Raw genomic sequence first — 26,884 nt, 5'->3', positions numbered from 1 at the left:
TGTGGTCAGAGGTCAGGCGACGATCTGACAAGGGCAGCACAGAAAAGACGCTGCTCCCCGCAAGACTTCTGATCCCTGATCTAGAGTCTGTCGCTACTCTGAGATTTTATTACCAAAACAATCTCCCTGGTACATTCTAAGAATTCAGTAAATATTTGGCAGATGAATGAGTGAATGTGTTGGCCCTTGAGCTCCTTGGGGGTAAGAGCCGGGCCTTATTCATCCTTTGTAGTCCAGGAGCCTCCAGCCCTCTCCAGGGCTCCAGGGAACGGACTGAAGGCCTTTGTACTGGAGGCCCCCAAGCTCTCTTTTTAACATTCCAGGCAGAAACATCTTCCGGTGGTTTAGCCACCTGGCAGATTCTCCCAGCAAGGGGAGCATCCTTAATAGACATAGTCAGTTGTCTTTTCCTGAAACTCCAGGCTTTGTTTTCTTCTCTAATTAGCAAATTGCTGGTCTACCTCCCCGCCATGAGGCCTTATGTACTCAGGGAGCAAAAATTTGTTATCAGCTAGAAAGGCAAAATAGCTATATAAAGAAACCGAATAATGCCTTCCCAAAGCACACAGCTCTGGGTCAGCTCTGTTTGGGGTTATCTGTGGCTGTTTCCCTTCCTCTGGGAGCACCCGTAATCATAAAGAGACTGCATGATTGCCTCTGGAAACCGAGTGATTGATCTACAGCACTGTGGGCCACACACCACTGCCTGAAGAGAGGCTAGAGACAGGGGAAGCCAGAAGCCGACTTCAAGATTCTTGGGCCAAGGGCCACACCGTAATTCAGGTCGTCCCACTTTGCCAAGGAAGCTTATCAAAGAAGAAAACAGACTGACATTTTCTGGCCCTCTGGTTTGCTCTCAGAATTCGAGGTTGGAAGTTAGCCTGGCTTTCTCTATCCTAGGGAGAGATAGTAGAGGTTTGAGGATTTGATTCTTCGGAAATACAGACTGTGTAGCCTAGTACAGCATTGTGTATGCTGTTTTGCTACAGAAAAGACACAAAGCAAGACCCAAAAAATTTCAAACGGGAGCAAGGGCCTGACCTGCTTGTATATGGCCGTGTCATTCAGGGACAGCCCAAGTCTGGCAGGAATTTTCTGCCACAGAGCTAAACCCATCAATTTAGATGAAAATGTTACTGAGTGAACACTGATTTTAAACTCCCTCTACTCCAATATGCTAAGAAACTTCCGGAAGCAATGCACATTGGACAAGCCTGAGACATCAGGGGGGCAGGGTCATCTTTCACAGGGCATTTTGATGGGTGAATCTGGGAAAGCAATCACAGTTTTAGCAAGGGCACATAATCTTTCCAGCCACAGGAGCGAACTCCAGTTCCTAGGACAGCTGCAGAAAATGACTGTTTGTTTGCAACCATCTCTAAAATCACATCAAGTAACAAAGAAGCCCATGTATTTTCCCCTTATTGATAGAGAGGAAACTATCAGAAAACACCAGGCTTCCTCTGGCTTTTATCTGTTAACAATCACCCCTGGGGCTTCAAGTGCCACAGCCGTTCCTTGGGAAGCCCCCTGTATCATGATGTGGAAGACCCAGTTTGACGTGGGCCCAGTCCTCCAGGTGACCGTCTCTCCGGTCACATCTCTAATCCATCATTTTAGCAGAAGGCAGTGTGGCATGCAAACCCCTTTGAAACAACGTGGCAGAGGCTTCTTTCTCCGTAAGGCCGAGCTGCAGCATATCCTCCTCTCCAGCCATTCTCAGGGGCGCTCCCGGACGGGCAATATCAGCATCGCCTGGAAACCTGTTAGAAATGCAGCTCCCTGGGCCCTACTCAGAATTCCTGACTCAGAAACGGGGGGTGGGGCCCACTCGTTTAGTTTGTTTGTTTTAAATTTTTTTTAATGTTTATTTTTGAGAGAGACAGACAGAGGGTGAGTGGGGAGAGGCAGAGACAGGGGGAGGCACAGAATCCAAAGCAGGCTCCAGGCTGCGAGCTGCCAGCACAGAGCCTGACACTGGGCTTGAACTCACAAACTGCGAGATCATGACCCAAGGCGAAGGCGGATGCTTAACCGACTGAGCCACCCAGGTACCCACCCCTCCCCCACTGGTCTGGTTTAACAGACCCTCCAGGTGATTCCAATGCACACAAATGTTTGAGAACCACTATTCTATGCTCCATGAAGAAATGTGGGTCCCACCATGATATAAAGATAGCTCTCTTTATACATTTATTAACGTATATATTTAGTAATCGATACACATTATGTATTTAGTAATGTATATTTAGTAACATAGGACACATACTGTATATTTAGTTATATGTACACATATATGTATATATGTTAAGTATATACGTGTATATATTAGTCCTTAGTACTATCATATATATATGACATAATGTATCAATACTAATATCGATACTAATATATATCATATCATATATCATATATATATATCAATACTAAAATTATAGATTTAAAAAATTCAGTTTATCTTAATAGGATAGAAACTTCTCTTGAAACCTCTAACTGATGGGATAACTCAGAGTCCCTTGTACACTACGTCCACACCCTTCCTATGATCTCAGTACCATGGGTGGTAAACCAATAACCCAGGAAATCAGGGGACTTTCTCCTGGTTGATTTAAAATAAGCTATTAGGGCACACCTGGGCGGTTCAGTCAGTTGAGTGTCGAACTCTTGATTTCAGCTCCAGTCATGATCCCAGAGTTGCAGGTTTGAGTCCCATGTCGGGCTCCACTCTGAGTGTGGAGCCTACTTAAGATTCTCTCTCTCCCTCTACCCCTCCCCTGCTCTTACACACACACACACACACTCTCTCTCTAATAAAAATAAAAAAACAAAAATTTAAAATAAGTTATTAGCAATCTACCCTCCCATTGAAGATTCTCTAAAAAAGTAAAATGCTTGGCCTTCTCTGGCATTTATATGAATCTGATGAAGAGAAGATTAAACAAATATTAGATACCTTCCTTTAAAAAGCTGATTAGAGTGGTGATAAGGAACATGGACTTTTGAGTCCGATAGATTTGGCTTTAAGTCCACCTCCATCCCTTGTCTGCTGAGCGGCATTGGGCAAATGGTTCAACCTCTCTGGTCCTCCATTTATTTGTTTGTTGGTACAAACGGTTAGAGTGATAGTGCTGAGCTCCTAGGGCCAATGTGAGGATTAGATTAGATAATGTAACATCTACAGCGTGCTTGGTAAATACCACCGTTCAAGCAACAATGGGTCCCACCGTGACTCATTTTCCTGGGTTCACCCGCAGTGATTAGTACCACCAGCCACCGTGATTAGCATTCTTCCTCGGGGACAGTACCAGACGATGAGCCAACAAAAGAACCGGGACGCCCGCGAGCGTCCGGGGGACGTCCCGGGGTGAGAAGCCAGGCGGAGGCGCGGGGCGAGGGGCACCCGTGGGCCGGGGAGGCCGCAGCGGACGGAGGGCCCCGCAGCTCTGCGGCGGCCCCAGTTCCCTCTCTCATTGTTCTGGCGTCGGGCAGAGAGGCGCTGGGAGCCAGACCTCCGAGGCTGTGTGCGGTGAGCCTGCAGGGGCTGGCAGTCGCTGAGGGCGGAAACCACTGTTTGGGAGCCGCTGGCGGTTTAACTGTTTGTGTTGCTGGTGCCCAGGAGAAGGAGGCCAGAGCGCGCCCCACGGCGCTGCTATTCGTGCTAAGAGCCTGCTCGCTGGGGGCGCCCGTCAGAGGTCCCTGCGGAACCCTGAGCTTATCAGGCTGCCCCTGGAGCTAGATTTTTAGCCGGTTGCAGATCAGACGTCGGCCTCTTAGGCTCTTGTCTTGCTTCTCTCCTTCTGCATATTTCAGACGAACCGATGGGCCCGTCTCAGAAGACACAGCCCCCCGAGGCCTGTGAGGTCCTTGCTGCGCACCTGAAATGATTCACTTAGGACCCTTCCTTTCGGTGGTGTGCACATTTATGATGCTCTAAAATCCAAAGTAACCGTAAGAGTGTCAACGTTTCTTTGTCTCCCACAGCCTTAGATGTGCTCCCTCCTCGGTCTCAAGGCTACAGGTACATCTTACTCACCTTAGCATTGTTTCTTAAAAATATGACCTCCTCCAATCAGTGGGTTCAACAAGAGGGCACAGTTAACAAATCATGTAATAAAATATTATACAGCCTTGAGAAAAGGTATTTTCTAATATGAAGTGAAAAGAGCAAGAATCAAAAGCTCACAGAGCAACGGATCTCACTCGGAGTGTGGTCCCCGGCCCACAGGCAGGCGGCTGCAGCGACATCTATAAACCTGGTAGAAATGCACATTCCCCGGCCCGCCCAGACCTGCGCTATCAGAGACTTGGGAAGTGAGCCCACACCAGTGCATGTCTTAGTAGCCAGGTGAAATTGATATGTTAAAGTTTGAGAACCACTGATACAGAGCATGGATTCACATAAATATGTAGAAGATATATACGTGGATAGAAAATACACAAAAAGATACAACGGTTTTCTCTCTGATAGGATTATGGGTGCTTTTTGCTTTCCCCTATTTATCTTTTGCATTCTTGAAAAATATATATCCTACTTTTTCTAAAATGGGCATACCTTTTGTATTTGGAGAAAAAAGGAGCGAAGTTATCAGATATTTGTCACATGTGTATCATGTCAACTCATACCATATTAGCATTTTCTTCACTGTTCTTTAATTTCGTATTCTGACAAATCAACCTCCCTGTATTTTCTTTGATAAACTTTCTCAGCCCTGCTGCCTATTTACTGACTTTCCCACCCTTAGGTCTTGAAGCCCCTGCTATTAATAATAAATAACATTTCGGAAACTGTCCAAAGTTTCTATGCCTGGTTTGTCATAAGTGAGCAAATTGTTGGGGCCTTTGAAGGAGGATATTTCTTGTTGTATCTATTTAGAGGTTAATCTATTTTTATGCACAATTTACATTTCATTTGGATTAATTTTTTTAAACAACTTGACCCTTCTCATTTCAAGGGTTCATTTACAATTTACAAAGTAAGCACATATAGTGGATTTGCATTTTATACAGGGGGTTTAAGTTCTAAAATCAGCAATTAAATGTCACAGATGACCAAAATCGCTCCCTGTCAGTAACAGTAGCATAGACTGTTAAGCCCTGGAACTTAGCTAATCACCTGAGTACTAGCTAACATGGTTAGGGACTCTGTTGTGCAAAAATGTCCACCTTTCTTCTCCAGAATCACTTCGCGCTGTGACATGCTCACATCACGAGAGGTTCTCAGAGTCAGAACCAACTGAGTAAGTAACAGGCTTTTCCTCCTGTCTTCTACTCATTTTTCTAGGCAATGACAGATGAAATGGCCCGAGCAATTTATTTTGGAGGGTTTGTTTTCTTTTGTTTCGGTTGATGGTACATAATTGCATTTGCCTGAGTCAAAGGTGCGTCTGGTATGATTTCTGTGCATCTCTGCAGGACCTCCTGTTGTGCCCCAGGCTTCCTTCTCTCTTCCCTTGTCTCTCTCAGGTGTTCTCCAGGCAGGAATGACTCTGACCTCTCCCCTGGTATTCGGATCTTACCCATCTTTTGCAATCTTATGCAAGTGCTGCCTTCTATACAAAGCCTTCCTGATCTCAGTACAAGCTAATGCTTCCGTGCTCTGAATGTCTCTGGGACATTTATCACTCTTTATTATATTCACATTTGAATATGTATGTCTTAGCTTGCCCAGAAGGTGCTAGGTTTCCTAGAAGGCAGAATCCATGTGTCTTTAACACCAATCTTGGCTTTGAATCCTAGATCTGCCCTTTCTAGCCAATCTTAGGCAAATTAACTAAATCCCACTGTGCCTCCCTCCTCTTTTGTAAAACAGGGATAGTCATAGTACAGACCTCTGAATGTTCAAGTGAGCATTAAATAGGACACTGCACTCACGGTAAGGGGCTATCACAATCTCCTGCACATAGTAAACCCCAATAACTGTTAGCTGCTCCTTCTCCTGTTCTCTTTTGTGATCCCAGTAGTGCATTTGTGTTCCATAAGCATTTGTTTATGGAATGTACGAATGAATGAATACTATACAAATTCATACACACTGCTCTGAATTCTCAGTGCTCGATGGGGGGTTTATACTGGCCATCTGTCTATGAATCCATTATAGAACTTAATGAACCAGTGACTTTCTTTTATTCCCAAGGCAGGTGTGGGGTGCATATGGGTAAATTTTCTGTCTTGAGAAAGCTGCCACCAACCATCTCATTTAAACCTCATCGAGCTCGGATGTTTTCATCCATGAAATGGGAATTATAATGCTGATCTGTGATTTTGCCTGGATACAAGGAGAACCCGGAGGAGGACGAGGCCTTCAGGGAGAAATTTTATGAACAGGGACTGTTTGGGGGAGTTTGAAGAATCAGAGCATGACTTTATAAATTAGCATATTTCAGTTACACAGCTTCCAATCACATGGGACTCTAGATGTCGCTCAGTGAGGGCACAGGGCAAACCCAGCTGCTTTTTGGGTTCGTCAAGCATCTCAAGTTATTTCTCAGGAGTTGGGGTTTGGCAAAGTCTGAAACCCACATTGCCAAGTCCTTCTTTCCCCCTTAATTTTTAAGCCCATGTGTATTTTAAGGGAAATTTAATCCGTATGTTTCTGTTTCCTTTACACTTAACTCATAAAAATGGTTTGTCAGAGCAATTTGATGTCCTAAAAATCTTTGGAGCCTTTATAATGATATTTTTTAACCTTTCCCCCCTCCTTAGACACAGGAAATTGCGTTTTGGTTTTGTTTTTTTTTTTTAAGAAAATGAATCAAACTGCAAGTCCCAAGGTCAGTATTGATGGGTCAGATACCAAGCTCGAGAAGCTGTGCGTTTGCAAAAATGACATCTTCCCTTGCTGTTCCTGCAGGGCTCTGAGGGCAAGAGAAAGATCAGTTTCACAGGCAGATGGCAATAATCGGCAGGGTGTTGTGATAGAGTCCTCAGATATCTGACTGTTTGTCCATCAGGCTGAGAGCCCCCTATCCGTACTTCCGAATTGGGAGGTCTGCTCCTCAGATTTTGGGTCCCTCCACCTTAATCAAATCCCAGAGTTCAGCACTGGAAGCTCATGCACACAAGCAGTCTGAAAGAATTGAAACCACTAATTCTAAAACACGGTAATTGTTTTCTAATCTAGTTTTCCGCATCATCCCTAGAGAGAGAAAACAGGAGCCAGCGGCATGTATCAACAGCCATATGAAGTGTTCTCACAAAGTTTCCTAAAGATGGCATTCCTCCAGAGTTAGTGGGTTTGCTGTCATCAAAAGGGCTCACATAATCCCCAGACATCCACAGCACAGGCAGAAATGAGCCATGCATTAGTGTCGCACCTCGGCCATGAGAGGGGCTATCTAGGCTTGTTTGACCTGCATCAGATCCAGATTTGTCGCCTCTTCTACCAATCAGCTTGAGTTAAACTCTGGTCCGGCTCCTTTCTGGCAGCCTGCTCATTGCTGGATTGGGGTGCCTCTTTCTGGACACGAAGGATCACAGAGTCTCCCAGTACACAGCATATAATAGTGTAGAACAAAATCATAATGGCTCAGTTTAATTCAAAATGCCCTAAAATGCCGGCTTACCTCATCCCACTTTCACCATATGGCATTAGAAGTGGGTAATATAATTAATGGCCCAACCTGAGGCTTTCTCGTGCGGACTTTTCTCATCTCTCAAAGTTACAGGTAAGAAGTCCCATCAAGCAATGCCCTGATAGCTTTGCCATCAGTGCAGAAGAGCTGAGCTCGTTAGATGATGAAGATTCAGAGCTTTGAAGGACTTCTGTCTACACTGAGCTAGCTTGCAGTAGATGTGGGACAGTGAAATCCTGGATCTGGGTGGCTGAATGAAGGGTGAAGGAAGGGCATGTCTACAGACCACGAACACCAAACCTGGGTATTGAAACTGCATATTGCTTTTATTTTGGGTCTTGGATGAGAACAGTAAACACCTGACAGGAAGTAGCCAGTCTTGGAAATTCAATGAGTCAACAGGCCTTATGGCTATAAATATTTTCTACAGTTGAGAAGTTGTAGACAAGGGCCCTAATCAGAAATCTGGCACTCTCCCACAGCCTAGGCAGTGGCAAATGCATACAAATGTATTTTATAAATTAACTGCTTTGAGCCAGGCCCCAGATCAAATGTTTGTTTTCCTTCACTGAATTCACATGATAACTTTATAAGGTAAGTAGCATTATCCCCATTTTACAGACAAGGAAAGTGGGGCCCCTAAACATACTTATTGGAGAGGTGAAGTAAGTTGTCCAAATTTATAGTTAATGGAAGTGTTGAATTTGAAACACAAGTCTTTCAAACTCCAAGGGCCATCCTCCATCATTAAAAGAAAAACACCTTTGGGGGCCCCTGGGTGGTTCAGTAGGCTGAGCATCCGACTTCGGCTCAGGTCATGATCTCGCAGTTGACGAGTTCCAGCCCTGCGTCAGGCTCTGTGCTGACAACTCAGAGCCTGGAGCCTGCTTCGGATCCTGTGTCTCCCTCTCTCTCTGCCCCTCCCCTGCTCATGCTCTGTCTCTCTCTGTCTCTCAATAATAAATAAACATTAAAAAAAAATTGGAAAGAAAACACCTTTGTGTGATTTACAGAAGTTATCGATATCAGTATAACCTATTCAAACATACAGAAATAGAGAACTGAGTTAAAGTCCCTCATAATCCTACTTTCTCCCAAGATAACCATGTTCATAGCACAGAGTACATTTTTTTTCCTATTTTTTTAGTGTATACTACTAAACCTAGAGACATACGTATACATTTTTTATACAAAAAAATTAGAACTGTTCTAGAACTTGCTTTAAAATTTTTTTCTTGAGTATCTTTCTGTGTCAATAATACCTATGCAGCAGATCCTTTTTAATAGTTGCATGGTATTTCATTATAAGGATTGTCATGGTATATTTAAATCTATTGAATATTTTTTTTTTCCAACTTTTGGCAACCAGAAGCACTACTGCAATGAAATGTTCACTGTTTATATGCAATTGCACATTTGCGGACGGATAACTGCAGGATAATGTCTCCGGAATGGATTTGTTGGGTGAAAGAATTCACAACCCATGCTCTGTCTACTCTACAAGGCCACTTGCTTTGGCTCACTTTGGCTTCCTTTGGCTTTCTAGTTCCTTTGATTTCTGAGTGAGTTGCATACCAAATTTTCAGACAAGTAACTTCATCTTCACCTTGTCACTGCTAGGGAATCTGAGGGCCAACAATTCCATTAGATTTGAGGAACAAGCAACACCGTCCAACTCTGAGGCAAAACAGCAGATTTCTGAAAGTATCCTTTTATTCAATATTACCTTCAGTAGCTACTTACTGATTTTTAATTTTGTGCAAAGCCCTGCACTAGATCCTGGGTAAGCAGTATGTCAGGTAACATACCCTCACACCATTAGAAAACTTGTTTGTACAAAATCTCTCTGCCCTTCTGCACCAGCTTGCTGCCCTCCAGGTAGACATAGGCACGGTGTTACCAGAACCGGTCCTCTGTGCTCGCGTCTGCTTTCATACCACAGAAGCACTGATGGAGGTTAAATATCAGACAACTGAAGCAGACTATTTTCACAGCTGATCAACTTTTTAATCATAAATATTATTTTTAAGAGAGAGAGAGAGAGAATGCAAGCAGGGGAAATGGGCAGAGGGGAAGGGAGAGAGAGAATCTCAAGCAGGCTCCGTGCCCGGCGCAGAGCCCAGTGTGGGGCTTGATCTCACAACCGTGAGATCGTGAATTGAGCCGAAATCAAGAGTCACTAGCTTAACCAACTGAACCGCCCAGGCGCCCCTAACTAAACTTTTAATTTGGGGGGCGCCTGGGTGGCTCAGTCAGTTGAGTGTCCGACTTCGGCTCAGGTCATAATCTCACAGTTCGTGAGTTTGAGCCCCGCATGGGGCTCTGTGCTGACAGGTCAGAGCCTGGAGCCTGCTTCAGCTTCTGTGTCTCCCTCTCTCTCTGCCCCTGACCCACTCGCATTCTGTCTCTCTCTCTCTCTCAAAATAAATAAACATTAAGAAAAAATTTAAACTTTTAATTTTGAAATAACCGTAGGTTCAGATGCTGTTGTAAGAAATAACACAAGGAGATCCCAAAGTTTTCTCTGATTATAACATCTTGCATCTTATGACAACAGTATCAGTATCAGGATAATGATATTGACACAGTCAAGAAACAGAACACTTCTAGGGCGCCTGGGTGGCTCAGTCAGTTGAGCATCTGACTTCGGCTCAGGTCATGATCTTACAGTTTGTGAGTTTGAGTGCCACGTCGGGCTCTGTGCTGACAGCTCAGGGCCTGGATCCTGCTTCAAATTCTGGGTCTCCTCTCTCTGCCCTTCCTCCACTCATGCTCTCTCTCTCTTTCTCTCTGTCAAAAATAAATAAACATTTAAAAAATTAAAAAAAAACACACACTTCTGTCACCACAAAGATCCTTGCCGTTGCCCTTTAGTTTTATAACCACACCCACTCCCTCCTTAACCGCTGACAACTACTAATCTCTTCTCCATTTTAATATTTTTGCATTTCAAGAATGTTCTATAAATGGAATAATACAGTATGTAACCATTTAAGACTGACTTTTTTTACTCAGCATAATTCTTTAGAAATTTACCTAGGCTGTCATGTGTATCCAAAGTCTGTTCCTTATTTTAATTTTTTTTTTACATTTATTATTGAGAGAGAGAGAGACAGAGCATGAGCGGGGGAGGGGCAGAGAGAGTAGGAGACACAGAATCTGAAGCAGGCTCCAGGCTCCGAGCTGTCAGCACAGAGCCGATGCGGGGCTCGAACTTGCAAACCAGGAGATCAAGACCTGAGCCGAAGCTGGACGCTCAACCGACTGAGCCACCCAGGCGCCCCAGAAATCTGTTCCTTATTATTGCTGAGTAGTATTCCATATTATGGCTATTTGTTTAACCATCTTTCCATTGAAGAATATCTAGTTTATTCTTAGTTTGGGGCTATTATAAATGCAGCTGCTATAGACGTTCGTGTACATGTGCCAAAACTAGTCTTCATCTCTCTAAGATAAATGCCTAAGTAGTGCAATTGCTGGGACATAGGTCATTTGCATGGTTAGCGCTTTAAGAAATTCCCAGTTTTCCAGAGTGACGATACCATTTTACATCCCCACTGGCACCATGAGTGATCCACTTTCTCTGCATCCTTGCCACCATTTGGTGTTGTCACTATTTTTTTATTTTAGCCATTCTGCTAGGTTTGTAATGGCCTCTCATTGTGTGTTCCCCTAATGGCTAATGATGGTGAGTATAATATCATGTGTTTATGGCTTATTTGCCATCTGAATATCCCCTTTGGTAAAATGTCTCTTTATATCTTTTGCCCATTTGAGAATTCTTTGTGTATTCTAGATACCAGTTCCTTGTCAGATACGCGGCTGGGAAATCTCTTTCCCCATTCTGCAGCTTGTCTTTTCATCCTTTCACAAAGCAAAATTTCATTTGGATGAAGCCCAGTTTATCAGTTTTTCATTTTATGGAGTGTGCTTTTGGCATCAAGTCTAAGAACTCTTTGCCGAGTCCTAGATCCTGAAGACTTTCTCCTCTGTTTCTAGAGGGTTATGGTTTACATGTTACATTTTAGCTCATGATTGTATCAAGTGTGAGGCTTAGGTCAAGTTTCTTTTATTTTTTTTCTTTTTTCCTTCTTTCCTTTTTTTTTTTTTTCCTATAGATGTTTATCTGCTTCAGCACAACTTGTTGAAAGGCTATCCTCCCTCTGTTGGTTACTTTTGCAACTTTGTCAGAGGAACCCAGTTGGGCATATTTGTGTAGGTTAGTTTCTAATTTATTTATTCTGTCCCATCGATCTATGCGCCTCTCCCTCTGCCAGTACCACACAGTTTTCATCACTGCAATTAGATAATAAATCTCGAAATTGAGTAGACTGGCTCTTCCCAGCTTAGTTTCCTTTTTCAGAATTGTTGAAGGTACCCTAATTCCTTTGCCTCCTACCTATGTTTTAGAAAAATCTGCCCTCTACCTACAAAAATTCTTGCTGGGATTTTGGTAGGAATTGTATTAAAACTAGATGTCAACTTGGGGAGAATTGGCATCTTGACTATGTTGTATCTTCTAATCCATGGCTGTGTTATGTCTCTCCATTTATTAAGATCTTTGATTTTTTACATCAGTGTTTTATAGTCAGCATACAAATCCTGTACACGATTTTTAGACCTATACCTAAGATTTCATTTCTAGGGCAAACTGTAAATGGTATTACAGTTTTAAATTCAGTGTCTATACATTTATTGCGAGTATACAGAAATACAATTAAGTTTTGTGTGTTCATTTCGTATCCTGTGTCTTTGTTGAATTCACTTAACTCGTGCTAGGAATCTTTTGTAGATTCCTTGGCACTGTCTATGTAGATAATCATTTTGTCTGCAAATAAGGACACTTTCAGTTCTTCCTTTTGTATCTGTATGTCTTTTATTTTCTCTCCTTGCTTTACTACACTTCATACTACAAGAACTCCCAGTACTGGGGCACCTGGGTGGCTCAGTCAGTTAAACATCCGACTCTTAATTTCAGCTTAGGTTATGATCTCATGGTTCGTGGGTTTGAGCCCCATGTTGGGCTTTGCACTGACAGTGCGTAGCGTGCTTGAGAGTCTCTCTCTCCCTCTCTCTGCCCCTCTCCACCTCTCAAAATAAATAAACCTTTAAAAAAGTTAAAAAAAAAAAAAAAAAAAAGAATCCCAGTACGAGGAGCAGTGAGAGCTGACATCCATGATGTGCCCCTGATCTCAGGGGGAAAGCATTCAGTCTTTCAACATTTACTATCATGTTAGACATAGATTTCTTGGTAGATATTCTTTATCAAGCTGAGGATTCTCCCTCTAATACTATCTTTCTTAGAGTAATAATCATGAATGAGTGTTGAATGTTGCCTAACACTTTTTCTGCATCAATTGAAATGGTAATGTGAGGGTTTTTTTTCTTTAGTCTGTTGATATGATGAATTACATTGATTGATTTTCAAATATTGAACCAGCCTTGCATGCCATGAATACATGCCACTTGGTCATGGTGTATAATCAATTCTTTTATATATTGTTGGATTCTATTGCTAATATTTGGTTAATGATTTTTACAATATTTATGAGGAATAGTAGTGTGTGGTCTTATTTTTGGCACTGTCTTTGTTTTCTTTGCCAGGGTAAATATTAGTTTCATAAGATGAATTGGGATGCATTCTCCCCTCTTCTATGTTCTGCAAGAGATTGTGTAAAATTGGTGTTAATTTTCCTTTAAATATTTGGTAAAATTCTCCCACAAAACCATCTGGGCCTGGAGATTTCTTTTTTCGGTGTTTTAAAATTATGAATTGAATTTCCCTAACAATTAAAGGACTATTCAAGTGACTTGTTTCATATTGGCAGTTGCAGTAGTCTGGGTTTTTTGAAAAAGTGGTCTATTTCATCTAAGTTGTAAAATTTCTATTTGTAGAATTCTTCATTGCATTTCCTTATTATTCTTTTAAATATCTGTAATGATAGCCCCACTTTTAGTTTCTTTTTTTTTTAATGTTTATTTATTTTTGAGAGAGACAGGGACAGAATGTGAGTGGGTTGGGGCAGAGAGAGAGGGAAATACAGAATCCGAAGCAGGCTCCAGGCTCTGAGCTGTCAGCACAGAGCCTGACGTGGGGTTTGAACTCACAAACTGTGAGATCATGACCTGAGCCAAAGTCGGACACTCAACCGACTGAGCCACCCAGGCACCCAAGCCCCAGTTTTAGTTTATTATATGACCTACACAAGTTTCAGGAAATGTCAGAGGAAATATTAAAAGGCCACTGTATACATTTACATTCAAAATTGAGTTTAGATTTATTCAAAATGAACTTGTTTAAAGAGCTAAATCTTCAGAAAAATGGTTCTGCAAGAATCATCAGCTGTAGATATACTAAAAAGGATATTTCAAAACTATAAAAAATTTATCTAATTATTATTATACTTCTAAAATACTCTTAACAGGTCCAGTAATAACTGTATCAACAGAAAGATCCTCTCAAAATCAAAAATTATCCAAAAGTATCTATGATCTTGCATTTGCTAAGAATAAGCTAAATAACTGATTTGCTTTCAGTTATATCAACTGAAAATAAAGTTACTAAAATTATAAATCTTGATGACCAAAAAAAATGAATTTCCAGAAAAGCAAGCTAGAAAAATCTTATGGCCAATCAAGAGCACGTTAGCAAAATGTTATTATTGTAAAATATAAAAATTTGACACCAAAATATTGTGTTTTTTGTACATTGATGTTATTACCCATTCTTGGTGTCTTACTCCTAATCCCAGCCATCCTAGCTGCCAGGTCTCTGGCCTCCCACGGTCCTCCCTAAAACCTTTTTCCCTGCGGGTCTCCAGTTATATAGCCAAGTGTATCCCTACCTGATCACACACTGGGAAAGTCACTAGCTTTCAACTTCCTACCTCCCCAAACTTCTATCAGACCGTGTCACTCAACAAACATTTGTAAATCATCTGCCATGTGCTAGGCACTATTCTATACCCTGGGGTGTTATACCTCTTGTTCACCAAGAGGTGGGCTCCCTGCCCCTATGGAAAACATAGTCTAGAAGGAGGAGACAGAGAAAGACCAGGAAAGGAAATACTAATTACAAATTATGGCTGGTGCTTCTAGGCCCAAAGGTGTTGAGATAAAGACTCATGGGGTTGAGGGCAGAATATTTCCTCCATAAGGAAATGGCATTTAAACCAAGATCTGAAGTATCAAAGAGAGCCAGTCTTGTGACACGGACAAATGTTTTGGGCAGATGGAACAGTATGTACAAAGGCCTTGAGGAGAGCCCTTGTATAGAGCCATGCAGATTGTTCCTGGTACAAACAGGCCTGGCCTAGTGGGTAAAATGTTGGTGACATTCAGCCAATCTCTGCTCTCTAAGCAGTGGGTCACAGTGAGGGGGAAAAGAAGAGCTTTGCTTTCCTTATTCTCTCAAAGACATCACATGGGCTAGTAGCATGGGCTTGGTCCTTGGGCTGGAGCCTGGGTTCACATCCTGGGATCTGCACCTGGCTTCCATATGCCTGTCCATAATATGGTCTGTGCTTGGTTTTATCTATCGAACAACAACAATGCAGATTTACATGGCATTTCTATTCACCTTGTTTCTCATTCAGTCTTCCAACATCTCTGTAAGGTAGCTAGAGCTAAATTTACATACAATAAAATGAATAGCTTTTAAGTGTTTGGTTAGATATGTTTCAACAATTGAATACACCCTCCTGACAACCTCAATCAAATATAGAATATTTCCAACATGCCCGGTGGTTTCCTTCTACTACCATCCAGTCAGCTATTCCCATTCCCCAGGCCTAGGCAACCACTGTTTTGATTTCTATCCCTATTGTGATCAGTTTGCCAAATATCTTCACAGACATGCCATCATGTTGTAAGTATTCTATTGTGTCTGGCTTCTTTTGCTCAACATAATGTTGTTGTGGTGTTGGTGGTTTTTTTTTTTTTTTTTTTTTTTGTGATTCATTCAGTCACATTGTTATGTGGCTCCATAGTTCATTCCTTTTTATTATTGAGTAATATTCCATAGAATAAGTATAGCACAGTTTGTGCATCTGTTATTCTATTGATGACATTCCAACTGTTTCCAGATTGGTGATTTTGACCAAAGCTGCTATGAATATTCTTGTACAATTCTTTCTGTGGGTATTTCTTTTCCTCTCTTTTGGGTAAAACCCAAAGCAGAATTGCTCAATCATAAGGCACGTGGTATTTAATTTTGTAAAAACTTGCCAGACAGTTCTCTAAGGTTATTATACCGTTTCACACTCCCATCAACCATCTATGTGTGTTCCAGTTGTTCCACACCCCCATCGACATTGGATGTCCGCCATTCTCGTGGGCATACACTGGTATCTCATGGTAGTTTTATTCTGCAATTCTCTGATGACTATTCAAGTTGAGCCACCTTTTCGTGTGCTTACTGGCCATTTGTAAACCTTCTGTTGTGATGTATCTATTCAGGCCTTTTGCAGGGTGACTACTATTAATTCCATTTTTTACATGAGAAAATTGAGACTCAGAAGTCAGGTGACTTGCCAGAGCTTCACCGCTGACAGGTAGCAAACCCAAGCCTTTTATCCGCATCTCCTGACCCTCACTGGCATTTCATTTCCAATATCCTAGACTTTTTCCTGCAGTGGACCCCAGAGTTCACCTTCCTTATCTGCCACTTTCAACAGCACCTTGAACCTCAGGGCCTACCAGGCAGGGGTGCTGCAGATAAAGGTACTGGTGTAGAGAAAGGAAGAGGGGAATGATTTCAGGTTAATGGAAAGCAGCAGTGATTCTTTTTCAGGCAGAGCTCAAAGCCACTTCTGTCTAAGCCTGGGGTCTTTGTGTGACGCCTGATGCCTTCTCACGCAGGAATCTACTCTGTCTCAACCACTCAGTCCTGCCGAGCTCAAAACAAACTCTTCTTGTTCAAGGACAAGTGTTTTTCACTAGGTTACATGTAACTCTCTTCAGCCTGTGTGGTTTTGTTTCAGTCAGTTAAAATAGCCACAATTTCTCCTGTCCATATGCCACATTGCCCTAAATTAATACTTGGTTGACAAAGTGTAAATGCTCCTAAGCACTTGATTTTCTCACTTACATATCTGGAAGAGATGGCGACCATGTAGCGAGGGTGTGTGTGTGTGTGTGTGTGCGCGCGCACGTGTGTTCATTTGAGAAGGAAATGCATTTTAGAGTGGGACTGTTACAGAAAAATCCCTACATTTCCTTGATGTTGCAGGTAAATCACTTAGAATAACTAGCTCTGGTTGTGTTTGATACACTGAGTTCGAACGTTGAGGAACGGAGACATCAGCAAGGTTTTGTGACCTCCTTTCAAACCAGGAGGAGGCTGACCTAGCTAGGCGGGCAGCACTGATGGAGAGTGCCCGTTGCAGTCCTTTTAATCCTCTCTGAGCAAAGTCTTGGATTTTCCCCCAAATGCTGAATGAAGTGAATAAGCCATTGAGCCTCTAAATCCATTCAATGCCTCCCTCTCCTGCGAGGTGCATCCGGCAAGTCTGACAATGCCATAGAAGAATTACTTTGAGTACTTGGCATATGCGGTCCTTGAAAAAGCTCTGCACTGAGCCATCTTACAAAGTGACCGGAGCACCCCATTCAGCCCTTCATGGGCCTGCTGTCATGGGGGTTCAGACTCTGGGACGGAGAGAAGAAAGGGAAGTGGGACAGAAGTCTGGAGACAGAAGAAGTAGGCCAGAAAGAAAGGGGCTGTGCCAATGTCTGCAAGGGAAGACAGGAATAATAGAAATGGGGCTAAAAGTTAACGGGGTGAATCTTTAAAGCCTTCTTTAAAAGTACTATTATTACAACCTCTTTAACTTTCCTTTTGATTCTTCCTCTGTTTTTCTTTCTTCTCTAGTTCATTAAATGCCTTTTTGCTGCTGTGTGCTTTAGGTCAGATGCTTCTGGAATTTGTATGGCAAACCTGATCTGACATTGTTAGGAGAAAGGAGAAGAAGTTTTCCCTTTCATCAGAGAGTAATTTGAATGGATGAAGTGCCACTTGTGGTCCAGCGTTTAAGTGACATTGTAGACTCCCTTTATAATTGCTGGGTCTTAAACCCAGCATAGATAGGTCTTCATGACTATGTTTGGATGTGCAAAGATGATGAACATCCTCACTTCTCCTTTGCCTCAGTATTTTGAATTCTCACCATGATTAATGACAAAGAATTCTCTCTTCTCTACTAAGATTTGGTGTCATGAAGTCATGGAGATAAATCATTTGTCAAATTGGTGGGGTGTTTCTGGTGGGGCTGGGCAGGTGAGCAGGTTGGCACGAGACTGGATCCCAAGCCAGACACATGGGGATCATCTAAGGAACTCTCGGGCTAGAGTAAATAGAGAAAGAAAACCTGGAAAAGAGGGAGGACCTCTTGAGATTTATTTATCAGCTAACCAAGGGCCAGAGGACCCTCTCTGACATTCGGTCTAGGGGTCTAGAATCCAACTGAAACCTGAACTCAAACTCCAAAAAAAGTTTCCCCGGATGAGTTTATGAAAACCTATTGTGGCCGGTGCCCAGGAGACAAAAACAAATGAGGGTGGAGAGAGAAGAATTTGCTCTACAGCTTGCCTGACCACCAGAACTACCCAGATTACTCATGCAAATCACTCCCCACTGAGCGGGGCCACCTCAGGTAATCAAAGGGTCCAGTGCTCACGTGCAATGTGGTGAGTGCATGAAGAGAACCAGTCCCACCAACAGCAACATCTTGTTGGTTTTATCCAAAGAAAACATGAATAGATATAAGATTCTGTTAGTGAGTGAAATACACCAACGTTCTTTATTTTTAAAGCAAGCATTCTTGATAACACCTGCTTAAAGCAGATTTCATTGCACTAGAGGAAAAGAAAGTTCATGCATGTTGGCTCTAAAGCATGAGAACCTATTTCCGATACAAACTGAGAAGCTGGGTAGAAATAAAGCATTTTGTCTTTGTGGCAGGTGTTCTTTTATGTGCTATGTGCTCTAGTGGCCTTTTGATATCATAGCATATTACAGCTCGGAGTTGCTTCAAGGTCATCTAGTTTAACATGCTCAATTAAGAGAGGAGAAAGCTTCAAGTTGTTTGGCTTCTGTTTTGTTTTGTTTTGTTTTGTTATGGGTTTTTTGTGGTTTGGGTTTTTAAAAAAAGCCAAGAGAATCTTTGAGAAGATTCCGGTTGATGTCAAGAGACACTACCCATATCACCCTGCTTTGGCGGATCCTTCTGCAGAAAAGAACAACTCAGGCTGCCTCCATCTTTGACTCACAGGAGAGGTGTAAATCCCACCCACGTAGTTAAAGCTCTCTTGCTGGACTGCTGTTTATTTTGAGGTTAACAAAGGCTAAGGAAGCCCATTGTGAAATGTTTGTTTGGAGGGCCAGAATCTAAACTTGCACTCCTTGTCATGGTCATTTTTTTTAAAGAAGATGACAGATGGGAGCCCCAGGAAGGGACACACTCCAGCCATGCCAGGAATAAGGGCATGCTTTTTGTCGTTTGTTGCTGTTATTGTTGTTTTCCATGTGCTTCTCAGGATATCAGGTTTATTACCGTGGCTGGGGACAGGGCTGAGAATGTTGTGGACGGTATGACAATGACTTCCTTCCTGGTGTGTCCCTGAATGGCCAGCACAGCCAACACATAATCAGACAATCTACAGCAGCACTGTTGCTGCTGACAACTTCATTATGCCCGTGATATTCAGCTGGGTAATTCATTTCCCGAGCGTGGCAATAGCTCCTGATATGCCTAATGGGTTGAATGTAATTTTGTAAGCTTTTGAAGATGAATGTCTCCCCTTGTGCTTAGCTATGCCCTAATATGGGAAACAATGAGAGCTACCGTTAGGAAACAGCATTGTAGTGTTCGACTTTTTAGTGCAGGTTGGGTCTCTGAACCACAAAAGCAGGAAACATTAGTGATTGGCATGATACACTAAATGTGGGTCACTCAACGTCCCTTATAATGGCTTTTTTGCCTGCCTCTGCATTTAACCTTCATGTGGGCGGGGCATCCTACAAAAATAAGATGGCCTTGCCCAGGATATAAAATGAGTTAACTAATAGTTCCGGGGGTGGTGTCGGCTTTGGCATGGTATGCTTACAGTCGCTTACCAATGCGGCCCTAAAATGGAAGAACCGTATGACAAACAAGAAATGTGACCTGTGCAAGGTTTCCAACACCCAAGCTGCAATTTCTCTTCTAACCTACGGGCAGAAATATAAAATGTGTTCATATGAATTCTCTTTAATTCAGTTCTGCTAAACGTATATATGTATTGAACATCATCTAGCATACACAAGGCCCAGGTCATTGAGCTGAGAAGCCAATTCAAAAGTTAGGATGGTATGAGTCTTGCCCTCCTGGAGGTCTCGGTCCAGGAAAGTGGGGCCACAAGTAACTCTAACGAAGGTAGACTATGCCGTGAGCGCTAACATGGTTCCAAATGCCACAGTGAGCACAGAGAAAGATACTCATCCCTTTTGGGAACATAAAAAAAAGTTAAGATGCCATCTCTGAAGACTTCTGGCTTCATCCACCAGCCAATCTGAATTCTTTCGAGAGAATCCAGTCTCCTGAGAATCTTAACTTGAGTCAACTTCTTAATTTCTGAGAGTCAGGACTCCTCATCTTATGTAATTTCTCAGTGCTTCTTGGTCCATCATTTATGATGATCAGTTCCAAGTATCCCAAATGAAAAGGGGGGGGGGGAGGGTCAACATAAAAATAGGCCTGAGAATTTCTCAGCTTATCCTTTTATCCACGACCATACCTGTTTTCCTGACTTTGTAAAACTGTATCCTACCAGGCAGACTCTTATTAGCAGCCAGCAGATAGAGACAGATTCTGTGCTAATACTTTTAACTAAAGATATTTTTGATATTAAGATATTTTTTATGGAAAAAGGAGAAGGAAGAAGGGGAGGTTACAGAGGAATAAGAGAAAGAGGAAGAGTCTGCCTAAAACCCAGAGGTCATTTATCCTTTGGTACTTGGCCTCATCAACTTGTCCACTTTGACTTGTGTATTGAGCACTTACTTTATGGACTCCAGTTTTCATGTATCCTGGTGAAGATTCATATGTTTTGATGGGCAAGTATACATGCACATAGGTCTTGAAACCACTTTGAAACCATGAGGTCTGCCGGTTGCTTTACTGTCCTGATCTGAGCAAACTTTCTCTGAATTATGAATGTATGAATTATCAAATCTTAGGGTATTAATGATTTCATTTTTAAATTATTTGAAAATTCTGCTGAAGATTCTTAAAGTAAACGAAGACCCCCAAATCATCTTTGGCTTCCAGTTGCAAACAAAGACCTCCCTCGAGGAAATGGCCAAAATGAATGTTGTGAATGGAGAGGGGTCCCAAGGTCTCTGTGATGGCGCATCCCCCTCCCAAACAACCACTGGAGTCCAAATCTCACTCTCCGAAGGCATGATGAAGATCCAGTTAGTAGCCCAATTATTGTAAATGCTACTCTTCATGATAAAACCCAGTGCATCAAAAAATGTAGATGGCCTTGGGGATGGTTGTGAGTGACCTGTGCTAATTCCTCTTGGAGAGATTTAGGTGAATACTGCCACCTATTGATAGGTGAAATATATGCCACAAATTCCTACTCTGACCTGACAGCATGCTAATACTTATCAGAACAGATCTCATTACTCAGTTGGCCAAAACCTTTTTAACAGCCTTAAGTTTAAAATTCTTTGCTTATCTGTGATGAAAAATAACTGTGTTATGCTAATTTAAAACGACTCACAAATTGTATTTCTGGTAAGAGGCAAAGGAGTGAGGTACAAATGCCGTGAGCTTTGCAGTCAGAGATCTGGGTTTGAGTCTAAGCTCAGCCTCTGAATGCACAGAAACAGGTTAATTAATCTCTCTGAACCTTAGTTTCAATAAAAAGTGGATAATCCTCTTCGTAAAGTGTGAGAATTCAGTGACGTCGCTGCATGCCACACAGGAAGAGGTGTTTGATAAATGGCAGCATTTGTTACTATGTTTCCACCAAGCTATTGAAGTTAACTATTTGTGATGCAATGACTGGTAATATGACAAACCACATCACGCATCAGACTCTGGTGAACTCTTCGGTGCGGTTCAATTATCCTTTGGCAATGCTCCTTGTCTCGCATAGTATCTTTGACATTCAAAATTAGGACAGTGTGAACATAAATATTAGAACTTTAAGTGTGCCAATTGAGAAAATGAGGATAAATGGGCTTCATTACCAAACGTCTCCTGACTGCCCTAGAGGATCTATGGGGCTGAGCAGATAAAGAATTATGATAAAACTTTGGAGCCAAGTATAAATGGGGCTTTGTGACCTGCTGGATAGGGTTGAGGCTTAGGACCAGACCTAGAAGGTTCACATTCCTTCCTCGGCGTGGTGTGGGGGATCCCGGGCTCACACAGACAATAGGGGATTCATAGCTTGAGAATTCTAATGACGGCTGAAAGGAGGGTGGCAGCCAGAACAAGAAGACTTTTCAGAAGCTCGGACCCTGATTATCACATCGGTGCTCTGGCTGGCGAGAGACTGGCGAGAGGCGGCATGAAGCTGTTCTTGGAAAGCTTTCAGTGAAGTGTTTGTAACCTCCTTAAGAGAATCCCATTTCTCAAAAATGCAACACTGGAAAATCTCACATGATTAGTTCCGATAAACACTCTGTCATCAAATCACGGCAGAAGTCACACAGCCCATCTCGTTTTGGAGAGTCTTTTCTGAATGTCATGAGTCTGGTCTCCAAGACTTAGAGAAAAAAAAAAGAGTTTCTCAGGATATTTTGGGGCCTTTACTTTTAATCTGAAAGGTCAACTAGTGCTTAAAACAAAATAATCAAGAAATAGCATGCCTATGAGCAGTCTGCACCTTTTGAAAAGGTCTGCTTGGGACTGAATAGCTCCTGCCTTCCCCCACCCGTTTCCTTTTTTCTTTGGGGCTTAGTAATTGCAAGGGAGGAGGAGGAAGAGTTTTACATTCATTACTAACAACTTCGCACATAATAAGCATGTTCAGATACACCCTGGGGTGTTAGTTTTCTTTTCCTATTTTTTTTTTTTTGTCTCCTTTTTAGCAGCTTTTGATAAGTAGCACATTTTATTTTTGAAAAAAGAATCGTTACTGAGCGGCCTCGCCCTAAGGAAGGTCAGGAGATTAGGGAGCGGAAGTAGGCTGGCCAGACTCTTTGCTGACCACAGTAAGGGATTGCTGCTTTCTTCCCATAATTTAATTTTGAGACTCCAATGAAAAGGCACCCCTAAAAAAAATCTTTGCTGAAAAAAAAAGAGCGAAAAATCGTTAGAAAAAGGTCATCAAAAAGTGATCAATTTAAATTTATGTCTTCCAAACAAACCACACGGAACTAACCGCAGGGCAGACATGCATTTGCGGTGATATATGGACGTTCTCAAAATATGGGCATGAATTTGCAGGAGAGAGTGGACATTGCTAGCTTCTGATGTTGGTGGGCCTTGGCCTAGTTTCACAAGTATTCTGAAATTCTCAACGTTGCACTTCACAAATCAGGGAAGAGTCCACTAAAAAGGAACCTTTGAATTTAACTGGCTCTGCTCCCTCATTTTCCAAGTGGGAAAACTGAGACCTGGTGGAGAGAAAGTAACTCGCCCAAGGTCACTCAAGGTCACCCAGCTGGTGAGAAGCAGCCTGGGGACTCAAGCTCAATACTCCTCATCCCGAACTGGAGTTCGCTCCACCAGGCTCAACAACTCTGAGATGGAAACCATGTCATGGGGAAGTCCTCTTCCTGGGGAAACTCTGTACCTGTTCCCCTACACATGGCCCTATGTGTCGCTGGCCCATCTGTCACAGCCTGAACTAACTACTTTTACAGATGTTGAATGGCTTCTTCAGAGCAGTCCAGGCACCCACATGGGGAGCATGGGGAGCATTCCACATGGCTCCCAGGATTCGGCCTCCTGCCCTTTTCTCTATCTTCAAAATGTGCATAGGCCATGACTTGAATACCTATATTATCTCTGTGTTTGTGCACTGGCATTGATGGATTGTCGCCATCATCTGCCATCATGTAGGTTGAAACTTGAAAAGTCAACCTCAGCTTCTTTCTTATGCTCACGTCTTCCTCCGCTCTTAGCTACACCACGGACAAGTCCTGTAAGTTCTTCTTCCAGAGTGCACCCAACTTTCAGCTCCCAATCTCCTTTTCCATAGACCCTCGCCATCAATGTCTTCCTGCTTCCAGGTTCTCAGTGCTTTGGTCCCAGGTCCATGATGGCTAGAACAGAGGGATCTTAACCCTCATCCCTGACATTCTCCTGCTCAAATCCCTGTCTCCTGTAGGAAAAAGCCCAAACTCAAACAGAACATCCACGCACACCCCAGTTTAGCCCTGACCTCTTTCTGCAGCCCACATTCCATTAGATCCTCCATCCACATTTACTCCAGCCCAACTGGATTACTGGTTGTTCCCTAAACATGCTAGGAATTCTGTGCATTGACTCCATTTCCCTCTCTTCTTTTCAACCTCTAGAGGTCTTCATTCTGCCAGATCCAGTGCAAATGCAAACCTCTCTGTGAATCTTCCCTAAGCATCCCATAAGGAACTACTCATTCTCTCTCACTAACTCAGTCCCCTTTATCTTTGAAAAGATACCTCATCATCTTTGTTCCCCACCTCACCATAGTGCTTCATCCAGTGCTTTGCATAAATAAGGTGTTTTTCTTCATATTTACTGAGCACTCAGTACCTGCTAAACACCAGCCTGGGCAGGGGGTATAAGGGCTAGAGGAGGAAAATACAAATGAATTAAAATGTAATCCCTGTCTTCAGGGCACCTCGGTGGCTCAGTCGGTTCAGCGTCCGACTTTGGCTCAGGTCATGATCTCACGGTTTGTGCGTTTGAGCCCCACTTCGGGCTCTGTGCTGACAGCTTGGAGCCTGGAGCCTGCTTCAGATTCTGTGTCTCCTTCTCTCTTTGCCCCTTCCCAACTTGTGCTCTGTCTATGTCTCTCAAAAAATAAATAAATGTAAAAAAAAATTTTTTAATGTAATCCCTGTCTTCAAAGGAGCTTCCATCAGTGAGACATGTTCGCAAATAACCTAAGCAAGTGAACTAACAGTGGGGGTAGAATTGGGTGGAGGGGTAGTGCTGAGTAGGGAACAAACATGCTCAGTGTTTAGGTATTATGATATGGGTTGGGGGTATGGGAGAGGGAGGGAAAGAAAACGCAAAGCTGTTTTCAAATTGTATCTCTGTGCTGTGGTCATTATTAGAGTCCTGTCTAGGTCTGGCCAATGCAACCCATCCTTCCCCCAACCCCAGACTAATCTTCCTAAAACAAGACTCCAATCATTCAACTCCCTGTTCAAATGTTTGCTATTGAATGAATCAAGCATCAAATAATTTCAGGCTTATGCTGGGCGTGATGGAGAATACGTTTGTAGAGATGAGACAAAGTCTGGGAAACAACTGGAGAACAGAAAGCAAGAACGTGCTTAAAAGTGCTGGGTGCAGGCAGGGGACAAACTAAGTATGTGATCACTATGGGCTGAGATGATCGAGAAAGGATAATCAGAGGAGGGGAGACTTCAGTGGATTGCCACCTGGCAAGAAAAATGAGATGTACTAAGTGAACTTTAGGGTTCCTTTCAATTCTCAGACCCCTGTTATTCTTTGAAATGGTTTATTCATTCATTCAACAAACACATGCTAAGCACTTCAACAAAATACTCGCTAAATATTTATTGAATGCCTTCTATGTGCCAGGAACTCTGCCAGACTGGAAATAGAGCAGTGAATAAAAGGCTTTGCACTTAACTCCTACAGTAAAATGGGAATGGCTGTTGGAAAGCAAGTTAGTGCAACAAAATGTGATAGATGTCACGATGGGCAAGTATAAGGTGCTCTAGGACCACGGTGTGGGGACCCTAACAGCCCAAGAGCTTGAAGAGTATCCCTGGGAGATGATGTTTAAGCCAAGGCTGTAGCGCTGTGCATGAGTTAGCCAGACAAAAGGGACTTAAGTGTTCAAATGGAAGAATATCCTATGCAGAATTCTCGAGTTGAGAGACAGAACAGCAGGTCCACAGAACTGAAAGACATTTAAACGGGCCACAGCATGGGGGGTGAGTAGGGAGGGGTCAAGAAATGAGTCTACAGAGGTAGGCAGAGCCACACTATGGAGTATTTTGCTAAAGGTGTGGGAAGGAGTTTATACTTCATTGGTAAGCTTTTTGGTGACATTAAAGTATTTGGCACAGTGTGCCACAGTGGCACAGCTACTAAGTACTTAATAATACACATCTGTTGAAGAGTGGATTGAGGAATGAATGGATGAATCCATGCAATGGACATGGGTGCATGATAATGACTCCGTCTGGAGCATTCGCTCCTGGAAGCAAGGCCGCTATTACTAAGGCATCATCTCCTTAGGTTTGCATGTCCAGCTGAACTCTTGACCCCTCTCAGGCAGCTCCTAACCTTGGTAGAATTACCCAGTCACCTGGCTTTCCCCAGCATATGGAATTGAAGTAAATCTGCATTAAAGTCAAAGTCTTTTTAGAGATAAGGGTAAAGTTTTACCTGGCACTAGTTTAGGCTTAAGCTACAAAAGCCTGACTCTTTTCTTAATCCTTGATGAAAAAAATAGCCTTCTGGGCATGAATATTACCAAATTAGATTATTCATAGCAATGCTTCCATGGACAAATAATCTAAGGAGAGAGAGAGAGAGAGAAGAAGAAGAAGAAGAAGAAGAAGAAGAAGAAGAAGAAGTTGTTGTTTCAGAGATTTTACCTTCTAAGTGAGAAAAGAAAAAGTTAAGACAATTGTGAAAAGCTAACCTGAGCCCCTCCTTTGGAAGGTTTTAGGAGTTACTGAGCCTCACCTTGGATCCCATCCCCAGAGCTGCCATGTGTCAGAGACCCATCAGCCACCACAGTGAGATGCTGTCTCTAGAAAGGGGGAGATTTTCAGGAATACAAGAGGTCATTCCGAGGATTCTAATTCATTACAAGGCCAAAGATTAACATAACACCCTCTTATGTATAACCAGAGACTTTCTCCTGATTTGCTGCAGAGTCACATTCAAAATTTGGGAGTTGATTTGGGTCCAGGTATAAATAACATACCAGAGTCAGTGCCCAGGAGAAGGGTCCAAAACTATTTCTGAAGTCATCATAACAGCTAAGCTTTCATTTGGCAGAGAGAGAATTTGAAGAGAGCTTTAGAAAGATTCTTAATGCTGTTGCTAGGGACGTCGGTGTGTGTGTATCTCTGTATGGAGTGAGGGAGGGGTGGAGGAGGCGGGGTTTAATACGTCCTC

General features: G+C 42.7%; 1 protein-coding gene across 5 annotated transcripts in view; it reads left to right on the top strand.

Moving 5' to 3' along the window:
* ANKFN1 (ankyrin repeat and fibronectin type III domain containing 1) overlaps positions 1 to 26,884 on the top strand; it is a 459,993-nt gene that overhangs the window by 277,122 nt on the left and 155,987 nt on the right. The window lies entirely within an intron of this gene.

This window comes from Acinonyx jubatus, chromosome E1 (genome assembly GCF_027475565.1).
Source record: "Acinonyx jubatus isolate Ajub_Pintada_27869175 chromosome E1, VMU_Ajub_asm_v1.0, whole genome shotgun sequence".
In the NCBI taxonomy this organism is placed as follows: domain Eukaryota; kingdom Metazoa; phylum Chordata; class Mammalia; order Carnivora; family Felidae; genus Acinonyx; species Acinonyx jubatus.
This window is presented reverse-complemented; position numbering and strand designations above follow the sequence as displayed.